This window comes from Papaver somniferum, chromosome 6 (genome assembly GCF_003573695.1).
Source record: "Papaver somniferum cultivar HN1 chromosome 6, ASM357369v1, whole genome shotgun sequence".
NCBI lineage: Eukaryota > Viridiplantae > Streptophyta > Magnoliopsida > Ranunculales > Papaveraceae > Papaver > Papaver somniferum.
In genome coordinates this window covers 52,394,897-52,408,077 of record NC_039363.1, presented here as the reverse complement: position 1 = coordinate 52,408,077, position 13,181 = coordinate 52,394,897, and the positions used below count along the sequence as shown (strand labels likewise).

At 37.2% G+C, this 13,181-nt stretch overlaps 1 pseudogene; it reads left to right on the top strand.

Moving 5' to 3' along the window:
• The first annotated feature begins 3,459 nt into the window (after positions 1-3,459).
• LOC113287563 lies at positions 3,460-6,597 on the top strand (annotated as a pseudogene).
• Positions 6,598-13,181: the final 6,584 nt, after the last annotated feature.

The window sequence follows — 13,181 nt, the reverse complement described above, 5'->3', positions numbered from 1 at the left end:
ATAGCAAAACCTAAAGATGATTTATAAAGTATGCAAATAATTAGGCTTAGTGTACTAACCAGACTATCAACTTAAGAATAATGAGAATAATAATACAGTTAATAATAGTACGCAAATAATTAGGCTGGTAGTAAATTTATAATAGATAATTTGGGGAAATTTATGTATGGTATTACAGTGAAGTTAAAATGATGAAATATTATAAATTGGCGTAAAAATCGAATTGAGATTATTTAATAAATAAATTCAGATGACTAAATTGTATAAAATGAAGTAAATCATTTATATATTTTACGAAGTAAATTTATCAGACATACACTAGTTACGATAAAAGTTTAGAGAATAATTAATCTTAATAAATTAATACTTAGTTAATCGTAATAAGTTTGTATTTAGTTAATCCAGCACTGGGAATAGTGAAGGTTCTGTTTTCTCTGTTCGTAGGAAGGCATTGTTGGGACTGGCCAACCTTGACAGGACAACTACATTCAGAGATGACTGATCATAGAAGTATGTCCTAATTATTTTAGGAAACTGTTAGACGTAATTACACTTAGAAAGAGTCGTAGGAATCTCCCTTGTAATCAGAGACAATTATATATCTTATGAAATATAAATTAGTGTAGAGGTCTTAAAGACGGAAATTTATAGTTCTCCATTATAGAAATTCGTGTAAGAAACTTAGACTTCGCTATTTAATAGAACTTAACTCAGCATAATTGAACTTAGAACTACAAATTTTAGATTTTAGTTGTAGAGCCATATAGGTTTGTGCTTTGTTTCTTGTTGTTTGCGTTTAGACAAGAGATGGTATTATTCTATAAGGTGGGGAGTTTTGAAGACCAGAAGGATGGTTTGAGTTTCGAGGACGAAAATGAATAAGGTGGGGAGAATGTGAAGACCCTCAAGCTCGTCATCACTATTAGACTAGTCAAGAGACGTCTTAGGCGCTAATAACTCGATTAGTGTAACTCGAACGTTAACTAATATGAATTAATCTAACAACGATCTTGATACGAAATTAGTATCACTAAATAGGTCTCGAAAAGTAATGCATATTGGACTACCCGCACGCATCATTCGGACACTGGGTGAAGAAGATTTATCAATTTATTTTCGGAGGGTAAAATTATAATTTGGATATTAACTTTGTGGCTGCACGTGTCGAAGCGAGTTCGGAATTGTCGACATCCATATTTACGATTAGGTGTGGATTTGCGAGTTCGGAATTGCACAACCATAGTATACATTGTTTGAATAAGGAGTTTGTCCATATACATGTTTGTTTACTTCTGTGAGGATATGCTCTTTCGCATTTATATCTACATGAATTCAGCTTTTATGCTTAAATCGGTCGACAGTTTGCGAGTTCGGAATTGTCGACATCCATATTTACAATTAGGTGTGGATTTGCGAGTTCGGAATTGCACAACCATAATATACATTGTTTGAAGAAAGAGCTTGTCCATATTCGTGTTTGTGTATCTCAGTGACTTGGTCACTATTTAATGTCTGGGAAAACATTATTGTTTTTCTTAATCTTGTTTATGATTAATTAGAAGTTAAATGTTAATTATTCCCACTTTCAGTTTTCAGAGACAGATCAGAGTTGCGCAGCGAAATCCACAAGTGTTGACTCCGTTAATTAGTTAACTTCTGCTATGTTTATTATGTTGTTTATTGTATTTGTAAACCAATTGACTATTGTATATGTATCATTTGAGAGAAGTTCATGTATATATATTCTGAGCGAGGTTAGTTTTGGGATAAGTTTTGTAGCAGATTTCTTAATTGAATGTTTAAGTATTTGAATTAGATTCGTAATGCCTCTTTATTTAGTTAATCTCTTGGATTAGTCAGCTGCTAGCTTAGGGGGCGCTACAATCAACATCATGGTGCACCAGCATCAGGAGTAGCAGCAACAACTTCTGCTTCGGCAAAGGCTTGAGCTGCAGCCATTTCTTCCTAGCTTCAATCGCATCCCTCATTCTCCTTACAAATCTGATGATCTCAACGAGCTCTTCTAGTGTAAGCTTGTCTGCCAGTGCGAGGGCCTGCTCCAAACCGGTCTCACAGCCATACCGAACTTGTAGAGGCTTCTAGGTACCATGGCCTGTGAGCATCCGCCCGGTTGATCTCTCTAGAATAAAATGCTAGGTGTCCGAATTCCAAATCTACTAAAAAAAATAAAAAAATCTAGGTCAAAAATCGATACATTGGACAACATACACAATCCGATTGTAACAAGAAACATACAGGAATTTCAAACATCAAGAATCGGTTTATGTGATACTTGTATAAAAACCAATTATGAAATGGAATCTAAAGAGACAACTTCACAATCGGTACACTACCACGTAAATAAAACCCGTTTATAAGGGCCCAAAGTTCAAAAAAAATTACTACACGGAATCGGTTTATGCTAATGCACTTACAAACCGATTCTGGTAATGTCTTTTCATATTCTGATTTCTACGCAGAATCGGTCGATGCAAAACGTCCTATAAACCAATTCCTCTGCAAGCTCTTCATGTACGAAGAACAAAACTCGTAATCAATTGATACGATAGATCTACATAAGCCGATTCTGGGTAGATCAGAGATTTTGATTTTCAAAATGGTGGTTTTAAACATGCAAATCAATGAACAAATGCTAATAATAGAACAGGTTGATCGAGATTACCTTTTCTTGGTTGGATCAGAGATCGTTGGTGAAGAAGATCAAAAAGAAAAATTGATTAGCGTTTATGGAATTTGGAAGGATTACATTAGAATAGAAAAAAAAATTGTTTAGGTTTTTATGTTTTTGGTTTTTTTACTGAAAATGGTAATAGATTAGTATTTATATGGGTTAGTTTTAGGAATTAATTTGAGGTTATATTAGTCAATTTGTCAAGTTTGGCACCCCATGACCATTTGCAAAAGTTGGGAGAGGAATATGGTAGGCCCCAAGGCCCCAAATAAATGCCCTAGCCCCAAACTAGGAAGGCATTCTTGCTACATATATAAAACCTCATAAATAAGAATCTAAATAAAAATTCCACATAGGATTTTGAGCACCCAATGTTGGAGATGTTCTAAGGCTAAATCTTATGGGTTAGATTTTGCTTCAAGATTTGAGAAAAAGCGTCGTCTATTCTTCAACATTACTTCTCTCTCCAGATATATTTCAGATTCCAACTAGTAACGAGATAGTTGCGTTATTTCATTCAACGCAACCAAAATTCTACTGTTCACGGAATAATTCGGTGAGACTGATTTATTTTTTGATCCGACGACTGAGATGATTGCGTTATTCCATTCAACGGGTATTTTAGGTGACATGGTTTTCCAATCCACATGCTAGATTGGAAGGCCATAAAATTAGGATTGGTTGGTTCTTGTCTGGGTTACGCCATACATACGTAACACAAAGCGTCAAAATTATAACCATTACACGATGGAATCTTCTACAGAACATCTCCACTACTGTGACTTTCTTCTATCTCTAAGAAGCAGCAGAAGAAAATGGAGAAAGGAGGGAAGAAATGGATCCTTAGAGGGAATGACAAACTTAAAGTGGGTACGGAAAATACAATCAGAGGATTGCTTGAAGTTATGAATAGTAATTTGAATGTAAATGATGAAAGACCAATTATTCCTCTTGGTCATGGAGATCCCTCTCCTTTCACTTGTTTTAGGACTACCCATATTGTTGATGATGCCCTAAATACTGCTACTCAGTCTGCTAAGTTCAATTCTTATCCTCCACTTGCTGGAATCCCCACAGCTAGAAGGTCTGTAATTCTCACTTCTAAGTTAGTTGACTTCTTTCAAGTTATCTGTTCCATGTCTAGGGTTTTAGTTTTTGTAGTATCGACAAGAATAAATATATCCAACTTTTCTGTTGAACAGATCAATTGCTGAACATTTATCGCGTGATCTCCCTTATAAGTTATCAACTGAGGATGTTTTTCTCACAAGCGGTTGTCGGCAGGCAATTGAAATCATAACAACTGTCTTAGCTTGTCCTGGTGGAAACATATTGATTCCAAAACCAGGGTACCCACATTATGACGCATGTGCCGTTTTTCACGATCTTGAAGTGAGGCATTTTGATCTTCTTCCAGAGAAGCTTGGGAGGTTGATCTTGATGCTGTCGAGGCTCTCGTAGATGAGAATACTGTTGCAATTGTAATTATAAACCCTGGAAATCCATGTGGCAATGTTTACACGTACGAGCATTTGAAGAAGGTGTGCTTATTGCAGTTACTTCTGAATATTACCTTAGTTTTCGTCAATACTTCTTAGGATAATAGTAAATCTCATTTCTTAATGCCTTAATGGAGGCGCTGATGATTAATCTATCTAGCGTTGAAGTCCTGCGTGAGTATAATTTGAATTATTTATTTATCCTATTAGAAGGTCGAGAAATCAAAAGTTAATGTGTGAACTATGATTCATAGTATTGAATTAGCATCGCTGAAATAATTTTTGTTGGGCTAGGTGGCTGAAACGGCAAAAAGGCTTGGAATCCCTGTAATTGCTGATGAAGTGTATGCTCATCTCACCTTTGGGAGTAACCCTTTCGTGCCGATGGGAGTATTTGGATCCACAGTTCCTATTTTTACTCTTGGGTCTATATCGAAGAGATGGATAGTGCCTGGTTTACGACTTGGTTGGCTTGTCATTACTGACCCAAGTGGATTTCTGAAAGACACAGAGGTGCTTCTGAATTCATTAAGTTTTACACCTTGCGGGCTTGTTGTTACAATTTTATTGGCTTCAATTAATACTGATTTTTCTCTCTTTCACTCTCTCTATCACAGATTGTTAGTCTCATTAAGCAATGTCTCAATATGTCCACTAGCCCGGCATGCGTCATTCAGGTAATGTTCTCTGGTTACTTGTTTTAAATTGAATGCCAAAATTACCATAAGCATTTCACGGTTGCCCGGTAAAAGAAACTAAATATATGATCACAGTTGTTCTAGGTTTGGGAGAAGGGTTATGGGTTCTCCTCGTGTCTGTGTCCTTCAGTTTTCTTTTAAGTTAATTAGTCTAAGAAAGAAAAAGTCAAAGTCATGTAGACATGTTTTCTTTGGTAAATAGACGGCACTATGCAATTCATTATGGGCTTTTCTGTGTGCTTAATTCTGGTTTTGGACTGCACAGTGAAAAGTGCAGTGTGTCCTTCACAAATATTGGTATCTACTTTGAAATGTGCATAGTCAATTGCATACTTCAGTCCTTTCTTCCAAGGAGAAATATGTGTGCTAAAGATTGCAATATTTCTACTGTTGGTCGTTTATCCTAATTTTCCGTTCTCTATGTGGAGTAATTTTTACACTGTATCTTCCTATATATTTTAACTCAGTCCTGTAGATGTTCAAGATTCACTTTTATATAGTTTGATAGGAGATGCAATTGCTCAATGGGCTTTTGCTGACTCTTTTTCTTAAGTTCTAGTTCCAGAGATTGAGAAATAAAGGACATATATGAGCTTCCTTGCTTTCTGTTGTAAATTGTTATCTTGATGTCTCTGTCTTAGGGAGTACTTCCTCAAATCCTCGAGAATACAAAAGAGGATTTTTTTGAAAATATTATTAGTTTGCTTCGTCAAGCTATTGATATCTGCTATGAAGAAATAAAGGAGATTGCTTGCATTACTTTGCTCCCCAGACCAGAAGGATCCATGTTTCTCATGGTGAGGGAATTGAAAGTTATAATTTGCATAATATTGTGGATGGTTGTGGGCTTACTTATCCTCGAGTTTGTGTTCAGGTAAAGCTGAATACAGTACTTCTGGAAGACATTTCTGATGATATGGACTTCTGCTTCAAGCTGGCAAAAGAGGAATCTGTTATTGTTCTTCCAGGTTAGAGTTTTTGAACTTCAAATATGACTCATTATACTTTTTCATTACTGAACACTCATATGCACCATCTGTATACTAAATTAATTTTCTTGCAAAAGCCTTGGAACAGTGTGTAATGGAAGCTGAACCAGATTCAGACCTTCATAAACCAAGATATATAGTAGCTTGAGGCTAGCACTCAGTGAAGCTTACAAAGGAATAATAAACCTTCATCTATCATGTACCATTTAAATATACATGTTAGTACTGATTCAACTGTAAGCATTCTACGCCTGCAGTATGTATAAGAACTATCTAAATCATTCGTTTCATCCATGAAAGCTTCCAATAGCTCTCAATTAAACGCAGTCAAAAAATTCTTATTATTAACGCCAATCTGTGTTTGTTGCAGGAGCTGTGTTGGGTTTAGAAAATTGGCTCCGAATAACCTTTTCAATTGATCTTGCTTCTCTTAAAGATGGGTTGCAGAGGATGAAGATGTTTTGTCGTAGGCACGCCAAACAACAGTAAGTGAAAACAACACAAAAATTCATCATCCTCGAGTTATCGGATTATAAGATCATGTTATGGGTTTACACTCTACTCTATTGCTTTTTTATTACTGTTGTAAAGTTTGATGTGCTCAATCATAGCAGTTAGAATCTTTAGATGAGTAGATATCGTGATCCGAACAAAGTCTATATCTATTGTTCACAAATTCAGTGCCTGTAGTTTATCTCAGCAAGTTCCGAGTTTGTGCACACTTTGTGACGAGTGTTCACATGACATTTGTAGTTATGTAACGAGGGACGAGATTCTTTGAAGAGTTAAAATTGAATGCGTTATTCCTGACAGTTTGCAGGATGTCCTTGTAGGTGGTATAGATCAAACGCACAGTAAATAGTTGGTTGTTATACTTCCATGAAACCTGTACATCCTATTTTGAATCAGAGCCTAAACAAGACCATCTCCTTTTCTGTTTCAAATGGAAGAATCCTGGTTTAGCCTTTCTCAGTGACGCTTCTATCTCCTTTTTGCATAAGTTTCTAGGCTTAACATGTACCCTCAACCACTACAAAAATAATTCTTCCATGTTTGGAACTACAGTTTTCATTAATGTTCTATACCAAAATCTTGTTTTTTTTTTTTTTTTGGAAGCTCATGTGTTTAGCATGTGTTTTATGCCGACATCATCCTCAAAAAGTATCGTTATGATCTAAGGGTCGTCCTAATCATCGGTATATTTGGGTATCTTAAATTTTTTATTATAAAATAGGATGGGATTTTATCGATCATGATCTTTTCCTTTTTCTTTTCTTTTTTGATGCAAATTATCTCTGTAAAAGATAGTTCGTACTAACTAGTTCCACTGCTGATTCATGTGAACTCAATTTACTAACATTTGGTTGTGGTCCAATGGTCCAGTCATTTGTGTGAAAAATAAAGGCTCGTGTGATCCTTATATGCAGCACAATTTATATAAGCTGACCACGTGATCCTTACATCGGAACACAAGTTATCACATGCATAATTGATGTTACGTTCTCATTTCAAAAATTACGGTGTGTACTGTTGTATACACAGTTTTGGTGAGAACTATTCCCGTGTACTAGCAATTCCGTTGAGAAGTTAGCTACCTCAGGTAATTGCATCCTTATTTCAATAGTACGCAGTGGGTTTCTCTTCTATTGATTCCCTTTCAAATCAAGACAAGGAGAGATTGAGAAAGGAGTAAAGAAATGCGCTTTCAGAAAAAATGATAAATTTAAAATGGGTTAAGTTCTTTCAATTGGAGGAACTCCTGAAATTCTGAGAAGTAATCTGAAAGATAGAGATGAAAGACCAACTATTCCTCCTCTTGGACATGGTGATCCCTCTCCAGTCTCCATTCTCTTGTAACGACGCCCTAAAGAATTCAATTCAATCTGCCAAGTTTGATTCTCATACCCCAATTTGTGGCATTCTTTCGTCTGGAAGGGTTTTTCCTTTCTCTTCCCTTCTTATCTTGGATTTGATTTTTTTCATTGTGGTGTTATTTTGTGCTTACTCTGTTCATGTTATTCCTTCACTGTTCCTACTAGTGTGTTTACATTTGATTTTATAGTTCGCATCATCAACTTCACTACCTATTTACCCTACCTATGAAATGGGATTCGCGACTACTGCATTGCGTTCTTCAGTTGCCATCTAAGATAGTCGAGACGGGCACCCACCCATCTTGTTGATATTCTTCACGAAATCAAGCCTATTTTAAAATTTCTACATATACGTAACAGTGAAACATACGAACTCTAGGAGAGACAACTATAATTGCCGTTCCGAGTCTTCCTACGTTCTTATTCGATTTTTCTTCAATTTAGTGACGTCTTTCTGATGTACACGAATAACACCTTTGTCTGTAGGTCCTATAGTGGGCATTTCTAGTCTGTGGTATCAGCAAACACTTTGTGTACACACCTGACTTTGTGAACATAACCAGAAAACTATTATTATGGGCCTAGTTAATGGTAGGTCCGCCTATTAAGAGTCCATCAACCCGAGGTTCATGATAAAAAGGGAAAAACAAATTGGACCGAATTTCTTATCCCCAGGTTTTGTATGCGTGGGGGACATATTATTTCCATTTTGAAAATACCTAAACTATCTTTCTATACTAATGGATATATTTAAGCTGGTTATTTCAAAGTTTCCATGATTTTTTCCACAAATTTTCACAGATCCGAATTTTGCTTTCTCTCCTCTTTCCGTTTCTGGATTTCAATCTAGGGTTTCTGAAGATTTTTTCGTGATTGATTTTTTAAGGTATGTTTTATAACTCTTTCTGTTACTGCTGAATTTTTTGTTTATGTTTATGTTTTCAACTGAATTTAAAGAATATATCGCTTTTCATGATATTTTCAGAGTGTATTTCATTTTTGTAAATCGATATATAATGTTTTATATATATATTGATTAGTTTTTTATTCATTTTTGTTTTTGTTGTTTTTTATGAATCTTGTTAGTAATTATTCAATTTTTTAGTTAGATTATTAGGTTTTTAGCTTATTTTAACTTTTGATTTGATAATCTTTTTTTTTCCAGACAAAATATAAAGGGGAAATTTTATAAAAGAGGTTACCGTCATCTAAAGAGTGATAGAAACTAACACAAATACAAAGTGATACAGAACATCAGTAGCTTCCAACAACATCATTCCAATTGCTAATAAGAGTACTCAAAGAAAAGCCTTCAAAGATCTTATGAGGCATACCCCAGTTAAACAAAGTACACTTAATAGATACAATTAGTTGTTTCCAATTCTCGCTTCTCTTTCCATCATATCATTTCTTTCTTTCCAAACTGTCCATCAAATTACAAATGGGATGAGACCCCAAAACTTCCTTTTCGTTTCTTTTTTTCCCCCTCAAAATCATGCTTACTAGATAATAACCCGTGCTTTGCACCGGGTAGCGACCGTTTTCTTGTTTTTTGTTTGTTTGTACATTTTAATTCATAATCTACCATTTGCAGAAGAGAGAGGAAAACAAAACAATACATACATAATTAGAACAAAATGAAAGTATAAAGTTTGTATTGTTGAAAAAAAAAACAAAAGCAAAAAACATGACTGAATATTAAACCGCTGAATTAATAAACTCAATGTTCTTCAAGCAGTCAAGAAAACTATGGGGTTGTTTGGTAACCATTATTTTAATGGATTATCATCCCATAATCTATTATGGAGATTAAAATGGATTTTATATGCGTTTGGTAACCATTATAATAATTGTTTATTTTAATCATAATTGAAAAAATCCATTATTTACATAAACAGGAAAAAGTTGTTTTGAAAATTTATTATAATCGATTATTTTTTCCAAGAAACTCAAATTCAATTTTTTCTTCATATTTTCTCTAAACTATCAAGAGAGAGACAAAAAAACAACACAGGACTAAAAAAATATCATAGATCATTGTTCTTTCCTCTCCTTTTTGAGATCATCATTCTAAGATAATCAATTATTTGAAAATAGTGTTCGGAAAAATTTATTTTGAAATAATTATATCAAAATCATTTATCAATTTATGATTATCTATAATCATAAATAGATAATCATAAATTTTACCAAACAAGGCCTATGTATGATGAATACATAGCTATTGTCAAAACATTACAGAAGAAAAGCAATTAAATATAATCACATTGAGATGTTCCACAACATGAACATACTGAAAAAACTTTACGCTAAATTACTTAATCAGTTAATTGTGTATGTTGTGAAGGAGAGATCCCCCAACTCACTTTCATTATAGCTTAAGATTATGCATTAATTATGAATCGTGATCAGCTGCAGGTCATGTACCAGATCCACCATTTCACTTTCACTATGCCTCTTTGTTTGAAACAGAAAGCTTGTCTTTGTTGAACACCATCCTGTACAACGGTAGTGGTATTCCAATAAGGACATCTTCACCTCGAGACAATTGTCCCCTGATTCAGAAAATAGAAACTTTATTCAAATAGTCAGAATCAAATGTTATTACGAAAACGACTTTCAGCTGGTGGTGTTAATACCGGAATTATTGTTAGGTTCTACCCGTCCTAATATATCAAGATGACCTCATTTTTCTTAGAATAGTATGAGAGACAGTTGTCTTTCCGTTGTACCTTGTCTTTCTTTATATAGATTTTTCAAAAGCCCTCTTCTTTTTATGACATCTTGGCATGTGTCCTAAACCTCCTTAATTACTACTAATGTCATCCTTTTTTTTCTAATATAACATTTTTCTTCCTTGTTAATTCCTTCATTGTCCCTTCCATCTTATGGATACTTCTCTGGTGGACTTGGGTCTTAGTCCTCATGTTTTGTGTGTGGCCTTTCCCCTCTTTGGGGCACCAAAGCCTAATTAAAGGGAATTATTTTTCATGTATCAACATTAGTCCCCTGACTATGAGGTTAATCGTAAGATCGCCTTATAGTCATTGTCTGGATATCTTCCCCTTTGGCGTTCGTGGGAGACGTTTTAACTACTCCTAGCACGACCTCTTCAATTCCTTATCAATTATCGTGTCCGTTTGTGTAACTGCCGCCTTTATGCCTTCAGATTCCCTATATATATGAGCCCTCTAATTTACTTGTTTCCTTCACTTCTTTCACCTTATACCTCTTTTCTTACACACTGCGCACATACACGCGCGATGTCTAGTATTTCTTTGATGATAATTCTTCTAGTGATTCCGACGAGTCGGAGGAAATAATGAGCAATGGCTCGGAGGAGAGCGAGTACTCGGGGGAACTAGAGCTCCACTTACCTCCCCCTGCTGATGGTGAGTCTTATATGCTTGCGAAGTTCGTCGGAACTCCCGTGTTAAAACACAGATTAAAATTAAATGAGTTCCGAGGGAGAAGATGCGTGAAGCCCCTGGATGATAATTTTGTCTCCCGTCTCCTAAACCTTACGGTATTGCCTTACCCAAACGCCCACGGGTGGCTTAAGTACCTCGAGCCAGCTGACACAGCTACTGTTCAAACGGGTTCCTCGTATGGCTATCCATCGTGGTGATTATGAGCTTTCTGATATCGACACTCGTTCTATATTGAAAACTCCCGCAATATGGCCGCATTGGGTGACTTATATCCATGATAATCCCGACCACGCGGTTATGCTTTCGTAAGGCCAGAACTTATGAGGTTATATATTCTTCTCTCCATCGGGAAATAGAGAGATGCCGGCGCGATACGACGTGACTCTTCTGCCGTTGGATCCCTCCTGTTCATACTCTCCTTACATCCTGGGGTGAGGCCACCGTGGTCTTGGAATATGTCGTCTCACTTACCGGCCTGCCTCTCCATGGGACCCATTCCTACAACGAGGCGGCCGTTTATGAAGCGTTGACCCCAGACGATCGGACTTTGTGGGCTTATTTTTTAGACTGCAAGGATGCTTCTCGTATTGAATTAGTGTGGAAGGACAAGACATCGGCCGAAAAAGATCAAACACGGAAAAATGTCACCGCGGGGGGAAGACTATCAGCACCGGCAAAGCAAAGCCCTCTGGTGTCGCTAAAGGGAAAGCTAAGCTTATCGGGGATAAAAAAAGGAAGAAAGCCTCGACTCCCTTGGGGGAGCGTCTCCTTAGTAGGTATTTCCGCGCTTATGAGTCGATTCATGGTCCCAATTCTTCGGTTGTTGCAGCTGAATCTGAATGGTTCCCCAAGGATCATAAACGCGCATCGTTTCCTGTTTGGCTTCGGTTCTGGGCTCCGCGGTTTGTAGAAGGGAAGGTGTTTCCCCCGGAGTGTCAGGAGCCGAACCCTCGGGCAGAGTTAGCTGCATTCATTCTTCTTCAGCTCTGTCGCGACATGTTCGAGTATAGTCCCCAGGATACAATAAAGAACGAGCTGATTCCCGTGGCGGTGTTAGGGGTCTCCTTTCCTCTTGCTCCTATGTTCCTATGTGGCTTATACCGTCATTTGGATTTGTTCTTCCAAGACCTTCAAATGGTGGGGTCGACGCACAAAATCGAGACCTTTATTCCCGCATCTTTCATGCTTGCGTGGTCTTGGGAACACATTCTTCCATACGCCCCTGATCCCCACGTCTTGGAGGTTCACCGCGAAGAGGATGTTAATCAGGCCGATGGTTCGATGAAAAAGGTTCCTGTCGAGTATAGTTATCCTCGCATGGCCCTCTGGCGCAAGAAAAGGAAGATACCGAAGGGTGATACAACAAAGTTCTTAGATGTGGCTAAGGATTTCAATCCATGCCCATATCATGATGGCCGATCTGGTCCGGCCCACTATGATTTCACAACGCCTTTCGACGCGGATTTAGACTCGACGCAACTTCTGTCCGAATCATATTTTGACGCGGTGATGGCGGTATTACCTGGCTATCTTCCTGGATTTCATGCCGGCAAATTTATAGTCATGTCTTACAACCCTAATCGTGCGGCTCGCCAAATTGGGTTTGACCAACGAGTCCCCCTTAGATTCCATCCCCCGGAGAGTACAGATACTTCAGACATTATTGCTAGTTTTAATCGTTTCATCTTTAAAGGTCCGGTGCGCTTGGCTGATCAAAGGGTTACTTTTCCGTTTAAGCATCCTCTTGTTGGTCAGTCCTCGGGGGTTACCTAGGGTGCTCATGACTATCAACTTCTGACACGATGTTGCGCCTTCAATTTCTTCCTACGGGACCCGACTCCTGCTCGAGATTTATCACATGCGGATCTTAAGGCACTTCATGCCTCGGGGAGGATCAAACTTGACGATGGAATAGCCATGGAACATCATCTCTCCTCAGGTACTAAAGGTCGTATTTTAGAGCTTATCGTGACTTCCTGGGATCCTCTCGAGGGTTGT